Genomic DNA, 14,352 nt, shown 5'->3' on the forward strand with positions numbered 1-14,352 from the left:
AAGTGAATATGGCGGTCATCACTGAAACAAAGAAGAAACTCAAAGGGACAAAAGACTTGGAAGATTACGTAATGATATACAGTGGAGTTGATCAGAATAAAAGAGCACGTTGTGGAGTGAGTGTTTTAATAGACAAGAAATGGAAAAATAATATCAGGGAATACACTTTCATAAACGAAAGAATAATAACGGTGCGACTCAAATTTGATAGGGGTTATTTAACAATACTTGGAACATATGCACCTGAAGATGGGAAAAAGGAAGAAACGGAGATTTTCTATGAGCAACTGCAAAAAGAAATAGGGAAGTTAAATAACAGGGACTACTTAATAATAGCTGGTGATCTTAACGCTATAATTGGGAAAGAGCCAATTCCACAATTGATTGGAGTACATGGAGAAGACCATCTGAACCAAAATGGAAGTAAATTAAGGGAATTTATAACTTTCAACGAATTAAAAGTAACAAACACATTTTTCAAGAAAAACGATATCAATAAATTCACCTGGTCAGCCAGGGGTCACCGATCCCTAATTGATTACATAATTGTTAACCGAAAATTAGCCTCGAGGATAACTGATACACATGTATATAGAGGAGCAAATATATATAACAACTATGGGCAAGGTGGAAAAAGCATAACACAGAAAAGAAACAATGTCAAGTAAAGAAAATCTTCAAAACATACCTTTTGAAAGAGAGTAGTATTCGAAAACTGTACCAACACAGGATTACACAACTGCTCGAACAGATAAAACCAGAACATGACATCAATAAGGAATGGGAAAATCTTAAGAAAGCTATTTTACAAATAGCTAATGAAGTTTTGGGCACCAGAAATAAAAAGAAACGGAAAAGAGGTTTAAAAATCTGGAGCGAAGAGATAGCACAGGCCATCGAAAATAAAAACAAAGCATACAGAGAATACCTACAGAGAAAAACAGGGGAAACGAAAGAAAAATATCACAGGGTCAGAAACCGCACGAAAGCAATAATAAGGAATGCACATATGATATCATGGGATAGATTTATAAGTGGAGTAGAGGATGATATTCATGGTAGGCAAGAAATAGCATATAAACTGATGAAACAACTCAACAAATCAGAGAAAGATACTGCCCAACTAAATGTTATACCGAAGGAAGAATGGATAGAACACTATAGGAGATTATGATATGATCCAACATTAGATGATACGATCAACACTCCAGAGGAAACAATAGGAGTAGACCCTATTGATTTGAAAGAACTAGAATGTGCTCTGAATAAGACAAAAAATAGGAAAGCTGCTGGCATAGATGGAATTGAATCAGAGCTTATAAAATATGGAGGTACATCCCTACAAATAAGAATCCTCCATCTGTACAACATGTGTTGGAAAAAGCTTGAAATCCCAAAGGATTGGAATGTGGCGAAGGTTGTTTCATTGTTTAAAAAAGGAAAAAGAAATAATCCAGAGAATTACAGAGGTATAAGCCTACTAAATACTGCATACAAAATTTACAGTAGAATAATAAATACTAGACTACAAGCTATCTCTGATACCATTTTATTAGAAGAACAGGCTGGATTTAGGAAGGGAAGACCTTGCATCGACGATGTTTTTACTTTAAAACAAATAATTCAAAAACGAAGAGAGTTCAATCTAGAAACGCATCTGGCATTCATAGATTTTGAAAAAGCATTCGATCGTGTAAATAGAGAAATGTTATGGTCAGTTATGCAAAAAAGAGGGTTTCCTAGACATCTGATAAAAGCTTCCCAGAGTCTATACAGAGACACCAGAATTGTAATTGACACAGGGAAACAGATCACCCAAGAAATTATCATTAACCGTGGAGTTAGACAGGGTTGCAGCCTATCCCCAACCTTGTTTAATCTATACATAGATGACGTTCTAAGAATGTGGAAAGAGAATAATGTATCACCAGGCATAGAAATAGGACCATCTCAATACCTAAATACGATGCTGTTTGCTGACGATCAGGTTATAATACAAGATAAAGAGGACAAACTCCAGATGGCAGTACACAGACTACACGAGTTGAGCAAGCTATACAACCTGAGAATTTCAAAAAACAAAACAAAGACTATGGCATTTTTAGGAAGCAACCCGATAAGAACAAAAATTGTTATTGAGGATCAAGTCCTGGAGCAAGTGTCGCACTTCCAGTACTTAGGATGCGACATAACATATGACGAGGAAAAAGATATTATAAATAAGGTTAACACTTTCCAGAGAATATGTGGCACTATCAGAAGAACTTTTAAGAACAAAACAAGAAAAGAAACACAAATAAAATTTTACAAAGTGATGGCAGTCCCTACTGTACTCTACGGATCAGAATGTTGGGTAACAAAAAAGAAGGAATTAAGGCAGATAGAATCGTCTGAAATGAAATTTTTAAGATCAGTTAAAGGTTGCACAATATTGGATAAAATAAGAAACACTCAAATAAGAGATGAACTGGGTGTCCAAGCAGTCACTGACAAATTAAAAGAATACAAACATAGATGGAAAGAACATTTACTTCGAATGCCAAATGAAAGAATTCCAAAGCAAGCAATGGAATATCAACCATTTGGCAAGAGAAGTATAGGAAGACCAAGGAAAAGATGGTGATGTGGAGCCGGAACAGGCTTAGTAGCCTAATCCTGGAAGGAAGAAGAAGATCAAACTCTTTTCCCACGCCGAGATTCTACTTCCAACACGTTTTCATTTTGCTTGCAAACAAAGTCGCGTTGCGATATTCGTTATTGAATTGTCGCCCTTAGTTCCTCCCAAATGCCGGGTCTACACTAGTAACTTAAGTGACTACTTAAGTTGGCTCTGTATTTAAGTTGGTAGTGTAGGTGTCACCAGCTTCATTTAAGTACACCTCCACTTAAGTCATCTTAGAACCCAACTTAAATTGCGTAGGCAACTGTTTCCGCACGGTTGAAGCTCTTCATGTGTTGTAAATGGCACATAATACCCATCTCACATCATCCCGTTGATTATGTTCTAAGTTGTGCTGTATTGTCTGATGTGGTTATTGAGCGTTCTATTTCGTTAGTTAATTTCTAGTGTTGGGGATATTAATTCGACGAATTTATTTTGTAGTGTTTCTCATCTTATTGTTGCTATGCCTGTTGCTCACGGTGAAACTCGATTTATAAAACTTAGAAACGTTTTAAGGAATTTTAAGACTGACAATGAGACGACGGCAGAGGATCCGGTAAAACAGTTTATTTTCCATGGTGTCATAATCAAAAATAACGTAAACGAATGCACTCAGTAACTTCCCACACACTGTTATTGAAACTATTGCATAGGGCTTTAATGTTAGTCCTAGGGATGCCGAGGGAGATAAGATGTGGCGATTTCATTGGACGTGGGAGGAATTAATGGTTGAATTTAACATCAATGGTTTTAATAAAGCAGTGGAATTTGACTAGCAATAAGTGTTTTTGTTTACGTTATGAATATGTCATTCCACGAAGTCACGCTTAGTAATTCTAAATTCCTCTGGCTCCATCACCTCTCGCCATATAGCGTTCCCTCAGGAACTGAAATCGGTCTTTCCTTTTAACCTTCTGAATCCAAAATGGTTTATTCACGGAGTTTGGAAGTTTATTTCAAATAACAGTCGCTTTGGATCAAAGAATCACTAATTGCTCTCCTAGACCTTCATCTGTCAACATATTTTCCCGATTTAGACAATCACGGTGCTGAAGTCGACTTAAAGCTCAAGTGTAGCTACAGCACCACATTTAAGATTATATTTAAGTGAAGTCACTTAAGTTAAGTGTGTAGTGTAGACAAGGCAAAAGCCCGCATATTAGGGACTCAAAATGTCGCTAAATTCGTCTACGTCATCAATCCAGCCCAAAATAAATGTGGCAACACTGCCCCCACCCATTTGGAGCGTTTTGGGGTAGTGAGGTTTCTGGATACAGCATTCAGTGGAGCGCGCCGCTATAAGCTGAAGCATGGTTTCTGGATACGGTCTACATCTACATCTACATAATACCCTGCAAGCCGCCTAAAAGGCGTGTGGCAGGGGGTGTTAGGACACCAGCCGTTTACAGCTATAAAAAAAAAGTGCTATAACGAGGTTGGGACAAGCGTTTATTAAAGTCCTTTATTGTTCGGGGGAAAAACGAATTCCCATATCTATCCGTTCGGCAAAAAATCTCTCTTAATTTATCGCTTCTGTCGGACCTGGAAATATAGTGTGGCTCTAAGATTATGTTCTCTGTGTCGCTCTTAAAGATATCCATTCTTAATTGTTCAAGCAATCTAAGCCTAGCGCGCAGCCTCCGAGTCTCCAACGGCTCCCAGCCTAATTCGCTTAACATCTGGGTAACACTGTCTGTACGCCCGTAGCGGTTTTTGACGAAACGCGCAACCTTCCTTTGTATCTTATTCAGTTCGCGGATTAAGTCTTTCTGCACTGGATCCCATACACTCGCTGCATATTCAAGGTGCGGTCGGACGAGAGCGAAATAGCACCTTTCTTTTACTTTCTCATCCGAAAATCTTCCCACAATACGCTTGACGAATCCTAATTTCTTCAGGGCTATGCCGCAAATATTCTTTATATGTGTTCCCCACGTGAGGTTCGAGGTTATCGTAACTCCCAGGTACTTCACTTCGTCTGTTGCCTTTATGTTAATGCCATCCACTGCATAAACATTGTTAGTGTTGGATGAATTCCGCAAGAAATGTACCGCCATGCATTTGCTCAGATTGAGTTCGAGTCCCCACTCTTGACTCCACAAATGTACGTTGTTTAAGTCCGATGATAGAATTTCAGAGTCAGAGTGATCACTAATTTCGCGATAGATGACAGCGTCGTCAGCAAATAAACGTATTTTACTGCTAATGCGGGAGCAGAGATCATTAATGTATATAATGAACAACAGGGGGCCGATTACGCTTCCTTGTGGAACACCTGATGTAACTTTTACAACATCAGAGCTAATTCCGTCAAGAACTACTCTTTGTTTACGATCTCTGAGAAAGTCGCGTAAGTCCTGTATGTTTAGACTGTGTGCCCGTGCTTCGACTCCAACTGTGAGTTACTGAGTGAGTCCCTGAGTGCGTCCGAGTCCCAATAGCATCCCCACCGTGCCATTATATAGGGAAGTGGAACCAGGATGTTTTCGTTCAATAGGAAGGGGAAAGGAAGGGGAAGAGGAAGGTTAGGCGTTCTTGAAAGTGAAAAGGTGCAAATCCCGAGGCATAGTTTGTCACAGCTGGCTATTCTGAGACGTCACACCACAACATATTTATGCATATTTTGGAAATGGAAATCTTCCATTTCCGGATCACTACAATACTCCCTTCTTTATTAAAATTGATTGATCTCTCACGAGATCGATCACATTTCAACAAAATATAAAAAACAATTACAAAAGCAATTAACCATTAAAATTTCCCTTAGCACCAAAATAATTCACTGCTAATAAATTTGAAACACGTTAAATTGAAATATTCAACAAAAAATAAAAATATTTATACACAAGGAAACAAAGAAATACCATTATATCGTCCGTAATCCTAATTTTGTTTCACTTCTATATTTTCAATCCTTTTTTTTATCACTAAAATCGGATCAACACAAAAAAGAAATAATTCAATGTAAATTGGAAAAAAGTTTGTAAATGACAAAAATGTCAAGTCCTATGAATTAAAAAAAACCCAAATACATATAAATTTCAATATCACTTCTATTCCACATGTTCACTTCAATTTTTCACTTTTTATCACCCTCCTTTGCTGTGCTCTAAGTCCATCGTTTATTCACACAGATCCAAAGTGACTCTTCCTCGCTGTAACGAATATCAGTTCACTGTTTTCTTGAGGAACCAAGGGGGGGATAAGTTGAATTGGGGACAACATGTGTACTTCACTTTGTCACTAGACACATTACACGCTAAACACCAATTACTGTTTGTGTTATTTTTCAAAGATCATTCTTTCACACTCAATAAAATTATCAAGGATATGTGTTACTAATGCCTTAACCTTATCCCTAGCCGTCGTATGCTATATTATCTATGTGCTCTAATTAAACTTATGTTTTCAATTACCCCTTTTATTTACCTATCAAATGCAAAACTTAGGCCACTTTACGTTTTACACCCGTATACGGATCTCATGGATAAGTAAATTCAACTTTTAAAAATTCCTCACACCCTAGGGACCCATCACTTTTTTATGTCCCCTTTTTAATTTTTAACATATTCCCTCTTTAAAACCACATTTATCTATCCTCTCTCTCGTTTATTCTCTCTTTACATTTCTCCACCCGGGCTCGTTCTCCTGTTCGTACCATATCAACGTTTGATTCCCCCAAAAATCAAGCGTAGGTCAACAACTCCCGACAGGTTACGAGACAGTGCAACTGCATTATAGTGTTTTTACAGGCATGTGTGGGATTTGGAAAATTGTACTCGCTCAATGGAAGTTACCCGCGCCTCACGCTTGCGGATCGGTACTTCAGCGAAAATATCAATTCCAATTTCAATAATCAGCTAACCCATTAAGGCCTTTAAACTAAATATGTAACGAGATACTATATTTAGAACACTAGCAAGAGGCATTCCCTTAGGTGGCGCCGTAGTCTCACCCCGCTTTGTTTAATTACCGGCTGGCGCAAGTGACTACATGTGGCTTGTGGCATTCTAATGAGCCAATACTTGCTTCTAAAGCATGACTGATTTTGAATGCAAAAAAAAGGTTCAATGAAATCGGGGTACCGAAGTACAGGTCAATTACTCTAGAAGTCCCTCAATGTCGCAAACGCAGCGACGGCTTCTCTAGACCATTTCAATTCCAAACCTTAGTTTCAATATGCTCAATTCCCAATATTACTTTAATCGGAAACAATTGTTAGAGCAACAACTACCCAGATTTCGCTCATTACCCGAGCCTTATCTCTAACGGGTTTCAAAGGGACCAATTACTTCACTTGATGAGGATTCCCATACTCCTCGGGACAAATAGGGGCCTCAAAATTACTAATACTAACTATCGACTAAGAAAATTCAGAAAACTAATATATAATTACCGGCCAAGAAAATTCATAAAAAGGCATAGCAATCATTTCCTTGATATTTTCTATTCAAAGTTCTTATTAAGTGTCGTAATCACCAATGTCCTTTGTTGTCGGTGATGATCTTCCTTCTTCTTTCCGCCAACCACTTGCACTGCTTCGGTTGGTGACTCCGCCGCTCTGGAGGCGAAGTGAAAGTATCCCTGGGACTGTTTGTCTCTGCGATGACTCTGGCTCTGTAGGCGTTGGTCAGCGGTCGTTGTCCGTCTGAAAAGGTGCCTCCTCCGAAATACCGCATTGTTATGACAGCTATTTTGGTTGCAGCTCTCCCGGACTTTACCGTTGCTCGCGAAAATATATGGGCGAGCAATTGCCACTCGCATCCACCGTTTACCATCAAGCTCTACTTCCCGAGAAAGTGTTTCATGACATATCAAATATAATTTTTCTGGCGATTTAAAGTATTACGCGGACTTTATTATAAAAAAATTAGGACGCAAAGAATGTAAAGTCAGTGTGATTATCGTTCCGACGCATGTAAGGTGATCATTAATGAGCCTTACACTACCTAGGCAGTAATCCCACAGTCTTTGGGGATGTAATTACCACTCCCTCCCACAGAGGGGGCTTTGGCAAAACAATCCCACCGCTGCCTCGGTGGCTATACGGACTCCCCAAGATACACAAGCAAGGAGTGCCGCTCAGACCTATAGTCAGCCAAATTGACGCGCCGACATATCATCTTGCGAAATACCTGGCTCAATCCCTACAGCCACATGCTGGAAAAACTTCGTCTTATGTGAAGAACTCAGCTCACTTCATTGACATTATAAAAAATGTCTCCATTAAAGAAAGCGATATTTTAGTGAGCTTCGACGTTGTGTCGCTTTTCACCAACATTCCGATTCCAGATGCAGTTGAAGTTGTAAGATCGCTCACATCCGATGGCATTCCAAAGGACTTCCCGGAACTGGTCGAGCACTGCCTAAGGAACTCATTTTTTCTATGGAACGGTTGCCACTACGAACAAACGGAGGGCACGACGATGGGTTCACCACTATCACCAGTAGTAGCCAATCTCTTCATGGAGAAATTCGAAAAGGAGGCACTCGAATCCTGCGAAAAGAAGCCGAAGTTGTGGCTGAGATATGTGGACGACACGTTCGTCATCTGGCCGCATGGTGTACAAGAATTACAAGGGTTCCTTCGACACCTGAACTCACAACATCATGGAATCCAATTTACAATGGACATGGAGAAGGAGCAGTCATTAAATTTTCTGGATGTCCTCGTGACCAAAAAAGACAACGGGAGACTCGGCCATGCTGTCTACAGAAAGTTTACGCACACCGACCGATACCTAAATGCAGCATCTCACCATCATCCCAGTCAGAAGGCCTCACTAGTGGCTACATTAATTAACAGAGCGTATAATATCTCCGACGATATCTCCCTCTCCACGGAGATAAAGCACCTCACTACGGCACTGCAGAGAAATGGCTATAGGAGAGAATTGGTCCTTAAAAGGACCACGAAGGAAGAGGAAAAGCGACGCAAGGCCACCATTGAAAACCAAAGTGATGACGTTGGAGAAGAAGAATCGTCAGGGAAGCTATACGTCACTATCCCTTTCATTGCTGGAACGTCAGAGAGGATCGCCAGAATATTAAAAAAGCATGACGTGGTCACCAGATACAACTGTGTGACCAAGATAAGAGACTTCCTCCCCGGGCCCAAGGATATCATTCCCCAAGAACTGTATGACGGGGGAATACAAGGTGCCCTGCTCCTGCGGAAAATCCTACATAGGGGAAACTTGCCGCTCCATGCATGTGAGGATTAAAGAACATCTAAGGGCGACCAATAACAAGCAGTTTCAGCTCTCTGCCATCGCCGAACATGCATGGTCGGAACCTGGCCACGACATAAAATTTGAGGAGAAGAAACTTTTAGTTAAGGAGTGCCGATACTTCCCTAGACAAATCAGGGAAGCGATAGAAATTCAAAAAACACCTTTGAATTTCAATAGAGAAGACGGATACCTCCTTCACAGCGCATGGAAAAGAGTCATCAAAGAGAGAGCCAATCAGAGAGAAGCACCCAGTCAGACAGCCAATCACAGTGCAGCTCCCATCTAGCCTACAGTATATAAGCGAGGCAGAAACCAACAGCCGACACCTTCGACCTGAAGACGCTGGCAGGACAGCCAGCGAAACTGCTGTCAATCAACCAACAACCTGACGCGGAAGAAAACCCTGGAGAAATGCAGAGATTGGTTATTATCTGCTACTTGCACTCAGGCTCACCTCATTAAATGCAGGCCGGAGCCTGGGATTTGGCAACAGTGCTTTACGAGTGGTCCTTTCCTCTCATCTCATCTGAGGACTCGCTCTCTATCGTGTGACGCTAGTCAATCTTCCGCAAAATTAAAACGTAAAAGTTTAACTTCCGTAAAGTTGAATCATTCGAGGAGTTATTTAACATGTATTTCTTATTTTACTAGCAATCATTAAAGGAAAACGTGAGAATCGATAATGGCAAGGCGTACCAGAGATTACAAACGGACATTTAATTTCTAATTACATTTATCGACGGCCCGAAATTTCAGATCAAGGAGGAAATAAAGTTTAGCTAATTAATTGCTATGTCATCGAAGGTCTGTCCAGAGGAGCACTCTATAAAAGTTATCGGCTTCAAAATATGGAGCGGCATCTTCCATTATCTTATTGCAACTATCGCTCGGGTGTTTTTTTAAAGTATTCTACCGATTAAGGTAGTTTTCCATGGAGTACTTAGAAGAATTCTGTAATCCTCCCTGCCAATCAACCAATTCTCTCTTCAGTTCACAATAAGACCTATCCCCTTTCATTCTATCTAAAATCTATTTTAGTATCCTTCTTCTCCCTCTGCAGGAATATTTCTCGGGTTTCCCTCCGGGTGTTGTATCGGGTTGTAGTTCCCAACGTTTCCATGACTAAGTCCGTCATCGTCATCAGGGGTTAATGTTGAGCCAAGTTTTTTCTCCGGTATTTATACTCATGAGGGCCGTTCAAGTGGGCCCTGATTGGTCCTTTCTGAATTGGGGTGATTTATAGTGATTGATCACTGACTTCCACGTATTACTTAACTGGAAGCCTTTGTCTCTGTTTAGGTTCTTTTGGTGTATGTTGATTTGTATGGCTATCACTATAAATCACCCCAATTCAGAAAGGACCAATCAGGGCCCACTTGAACGGCCCTCATGAGTATAAATACCGGAGAAAAAACTTGGCTCAACATTAACCCCTGATGACGATGACGGACTTAGTCATGGAAACGTTGGGAACTACAACCCGATACGACACCCGGAGGGAAACCCGAGAAATATTCCTGCAGAGCATTCGCCGGGAAAAACTCAGATTCTACTTCTTCTCCCTCGTTTACCTAACATACTACACTGTTTTCAATATCCCCTCTCAGCTAAGTACCCCCTCCATCTATACTTCTGTCTCCTCCGTATCTCATCTAGAAGCTGCCTCTCTTCAACCACCATGTCCAGCACTTCATCGTTCCTCCTGCTCTCCGTCCACTTCACCTTCTCCATTCTTCGCCACACCCACATCTCGAATGCCTCCAGTCTTCTCTCGTCCTCCTTCCTAAGTGTCCACGTTTCTGCACCGTAAAGCGCTGCACTCCAGGTCAGACTCTTCACTAACAATAAGTAACCTTTTCTTTAAATTCTTACATTGCGATCCTCACAGAAGCTCCTTCCTGTTCATGAACGCCTCCTTTGCCAATGCAATTCTATTTCCGATATCCTTACTCTTATTTTCTTTTTCCTCTAATGTGGTGCCTTAATAGTTGAATTGCTTTACCGCCTCAAGTTTTTCACCACCTTCTTTTATCTTGAGTCTTACATTACTCGCACGCGATGCTTTAACCTTGAACCACCACAAGGTTGGTGGGTTGCGCCTCAATTTCTACCACCAGAATCCTATCGCTTGCCTTGTCTATACCTACCACACGCTTACCCTTCTTCCCGTTTAATACTGAAGCTTCCCCTCGCTAGCTTTCCTCCCCACCACTATGTATAACCCTATACCAATCACTCCAATAGTCCCCCCCATCCCTCCACCTCACCTCGCATAATCCTAAGATATCTATCCTCCCTTTATTCATTTCCCTTTTGATATTTTGTAATGTCCCCGCCCTCATCATGGTCCTCACATTCCACGTCCCTACATTTATAGCCGACTTCTTCTTCTCCATCTTCTTGGTCTTTTTTTCTTCTCTCTTCATTGCTGCTGCTGGAGTTGATGATAAGTCTCTGCAAGTATTTCGCATGTGGACGACCCCGAGGACCTTGCCAACCTCGCTGCCGTGAACGACACCCGCCCTTTGCGGACGGGTCCCGGACGATGAAATTCCGAGGCTCATCTGGTTGTACTCCATGTTTTCAGGAAAGAGATAGTTGGTAAGGTTTCCCACTTCCATTCCAACAGTGTTTTTCGCGTGACACCATCACGTGGACTACCTTTCGTCTGGCTCCTACTCTTCGACCTATCTGGCATAGGTGGCCCTACCGGGAATAATTGCGAATTAATCCCGCCAGTGCAGCTCTAGGGGTCATAGGAACGCGCAAGCCTTTCCACCGCGACATGGTGGTAGCCCAAGGAAAGGGATTATAATGACAGGGAGATGTGATAGTCCCTTTGCGGGAAAGGGCAGACCGCGAGGGTATAAGAAACCGTGTGACATTGAACTATGTGTGAAGGTGGTGGCAGTAAGCAGGCAGTAATACATTTAAAAGAAATGCAATTTATTGCCACAAAATGAACTCAAGACAAACCAAAAACCCTGCCAAAAAGACGACCACGGCACACGGAACAAAGGAGAAGGGGTGAAGGGAATAATTTTGAAAGTGGGAAAGAAAGGGCTCCCAAGCTTACGTAGTTTGGCGAATCTGGCGGCGAGGCAGCCCCGGAGCGGCGTTGAGGTGAGAGGGCACAACATACCACAACGGGTGAATCCCGAGAAAAAAGCCAGGATCTTCTTGCTCTCCCAAATATATAGGGAGCCCGCAATTAGATTCCTTCCGCAGCGACGGACTGGGACAGTCGACTTGCTAGGGCTAGTCCGAAAACGCAGTGAGCAGTACTTCCACTGCTTACAATGGCCTGTTCTCGATGTAATAGAAGATTCCCACGGATCGGAGCCCCAGTAGACGGCTCAACATCATGGTGCATCCCTGGTGTTCCTCAGGTGACGCAGGCTGTTGGTGCGGCGATACGGGGAACGAAGTGTTCATGTTGGCGTCAACGACGCCATGGACCGTGGACCCGAGTAGATCCTGCAGTCCTTCAGGGAATTGGACTCCGAAGTGGTGCCGAGAGGGGTCCATGTGTCGCTGGCGATTTGTAGTCTCGTCCCGAGGATGGATCGTGGACCCCTGATTTGGAGCCGAGTGGAAGGCATAAACCAGAGGCTGCGTCGTTTCTGCACGGACATCGGAGCCTCCTTCGTGGACCTAAGGCAGGCAATCTGATCGTGTTGGACCTAGAGCTATGCGAGAGTCTCTTCTCGACGGTCGAGACGAGAATTTCATTTCTCGGCATTGTCGGGACGGGACTGTCGGCGCGGCGAGACTCTCACCTGGGTCGAGAGTCTTGACGAGAGTCGAGAAGTCTCGCCCCTTCGAGATTTCTCGATACTCCCGGGCAAGGAGAGAATTTCCTCTACCTTTTTTATGTATAAATATTGTGTATCTTTTTATTCTCTGTATTTTATATTGTTCACACTTTTTCTAACATAGCCCTGAAGATGATTTAAAAAATAAATCGATACGTTGGCTGAAACTTATTTTATAAATGACCTAAATTCCAAGAAATACTATATTATATAGAACTTTATTGAAATAGATATTTTTTTGAAATGTTTATTTATGGTAACTAAGGTTCATGATTACCAGTCAATTTTGCTTGATTGAATCATAAAATATGCTTAAATTGTCAATGTCGATCTTATATTACAACTATTTTTAGTTTTGGAAATATATTTGATGTCTTAAAATAATCTTTTTGCTAAATTATTTTCAATGTCTAAAATAGAAATAGTGTTATTTTTCCGGGGAGCCGGAAGTCTCGACGGGTGTCGAGAAATCTCGAAGGGGCGAGACCTCACGAGTCTCGTCAAGACTCTCGACCTAGGCGAGACTCTCGGCGCGGCGAGAGACTCGTCCCGACAATGCCGCGAAATGAAATTCTCGTCTCGACCGTCGAGACTCGGGCGGTCGAGAGTCTCGCACAGCCCTAGTCGGACCCCTCTGAACCGTTCGTGAGTCCATTGCACGGCCGAGTCAGCTAGTTATATAGCGAGTAGTATATTAGAGCACTGCACATCTTTTTTAGAATTGTATAGATTGTAGAACTTATAGTGGGTAGAAAATTATGTGGAAAATTCAAACATTTTCAGCAATAAAAATTCGTCCATATATCAGATAGAGTAAAAGAAAGAAAAAGCGGAGTCTCATTGTCAGAATCAGCATCATCAATTTCAACAATAAATTTAGTAATCTTGCGCTTTATAAACGTCAGTGGTCTCTTAATAAATCAATATTTATCATAGTCGTTAATTGCCATGGCATCAAAAAAACAAAATCGCTTATTTTCATCATTGAGCACGGAGGCTGCTGTTGTGATGAGCATTGGGAGGTGGTTCTCGGGTGAAATATAGATGGCGGGATATTTCCTAAATCTTACTCTGTGTACAGAAAAGCCGGACGAAGATAGTAAGTAAGTGGAGGGGTGCTTGCTTATGATATCGAATAGCTCTAAAAAAAGAGATTGCAAGTTGTGTTGAGATTGACCCAGGCAGCGACGTAGAAAGTATGTGGCGTTCCATTCAACACTCATCAAAAAGAATTTTTATAATACTGACCACGTGACTTAATTAAAATCATGCACTTTCACAGTGACATTCACAGGCTAAACATTTCGTGTTATAAATATATATCTCGCCTCATTTGAATTCCAGCCGTCCCACAAGGGGCTAGAATCGAAAAAAGCTGGCCAAAACCTCAAAATCGATTTTTTTCAGCTAGGAAATTGAAACATATAAACAAAATACATATTCTCAAATTAATTGTGCATAACTTTCCAGGTTATTTATTTCCTGTGTTTTCACCTTAAGAACACATGTGAGATCAAAGTTGAACAATTTTAGCGAAAAACGACCAACCTCGATTTTTTCTGAAAATTGCTATTTTTATCCTCGTGCAGTGGTTTCATGAATAGTTTTATCGACAATACTGTTATACCATCTTAATTGACAT

Source organism: Ischnura elegans, chromosome 11 (genome assembly GCF_921293095.1).
Source record: "Ischnura elegans chromosome 11, ioIscEleg1.1, whole genome shotgun sequence".
NCBI classification, from domain to species: Eukaryota; Metazoa; Arthropoda; class Insecta; order Odonata; family Coenagrionidae; genus Ischnura; species Ischnura elegans.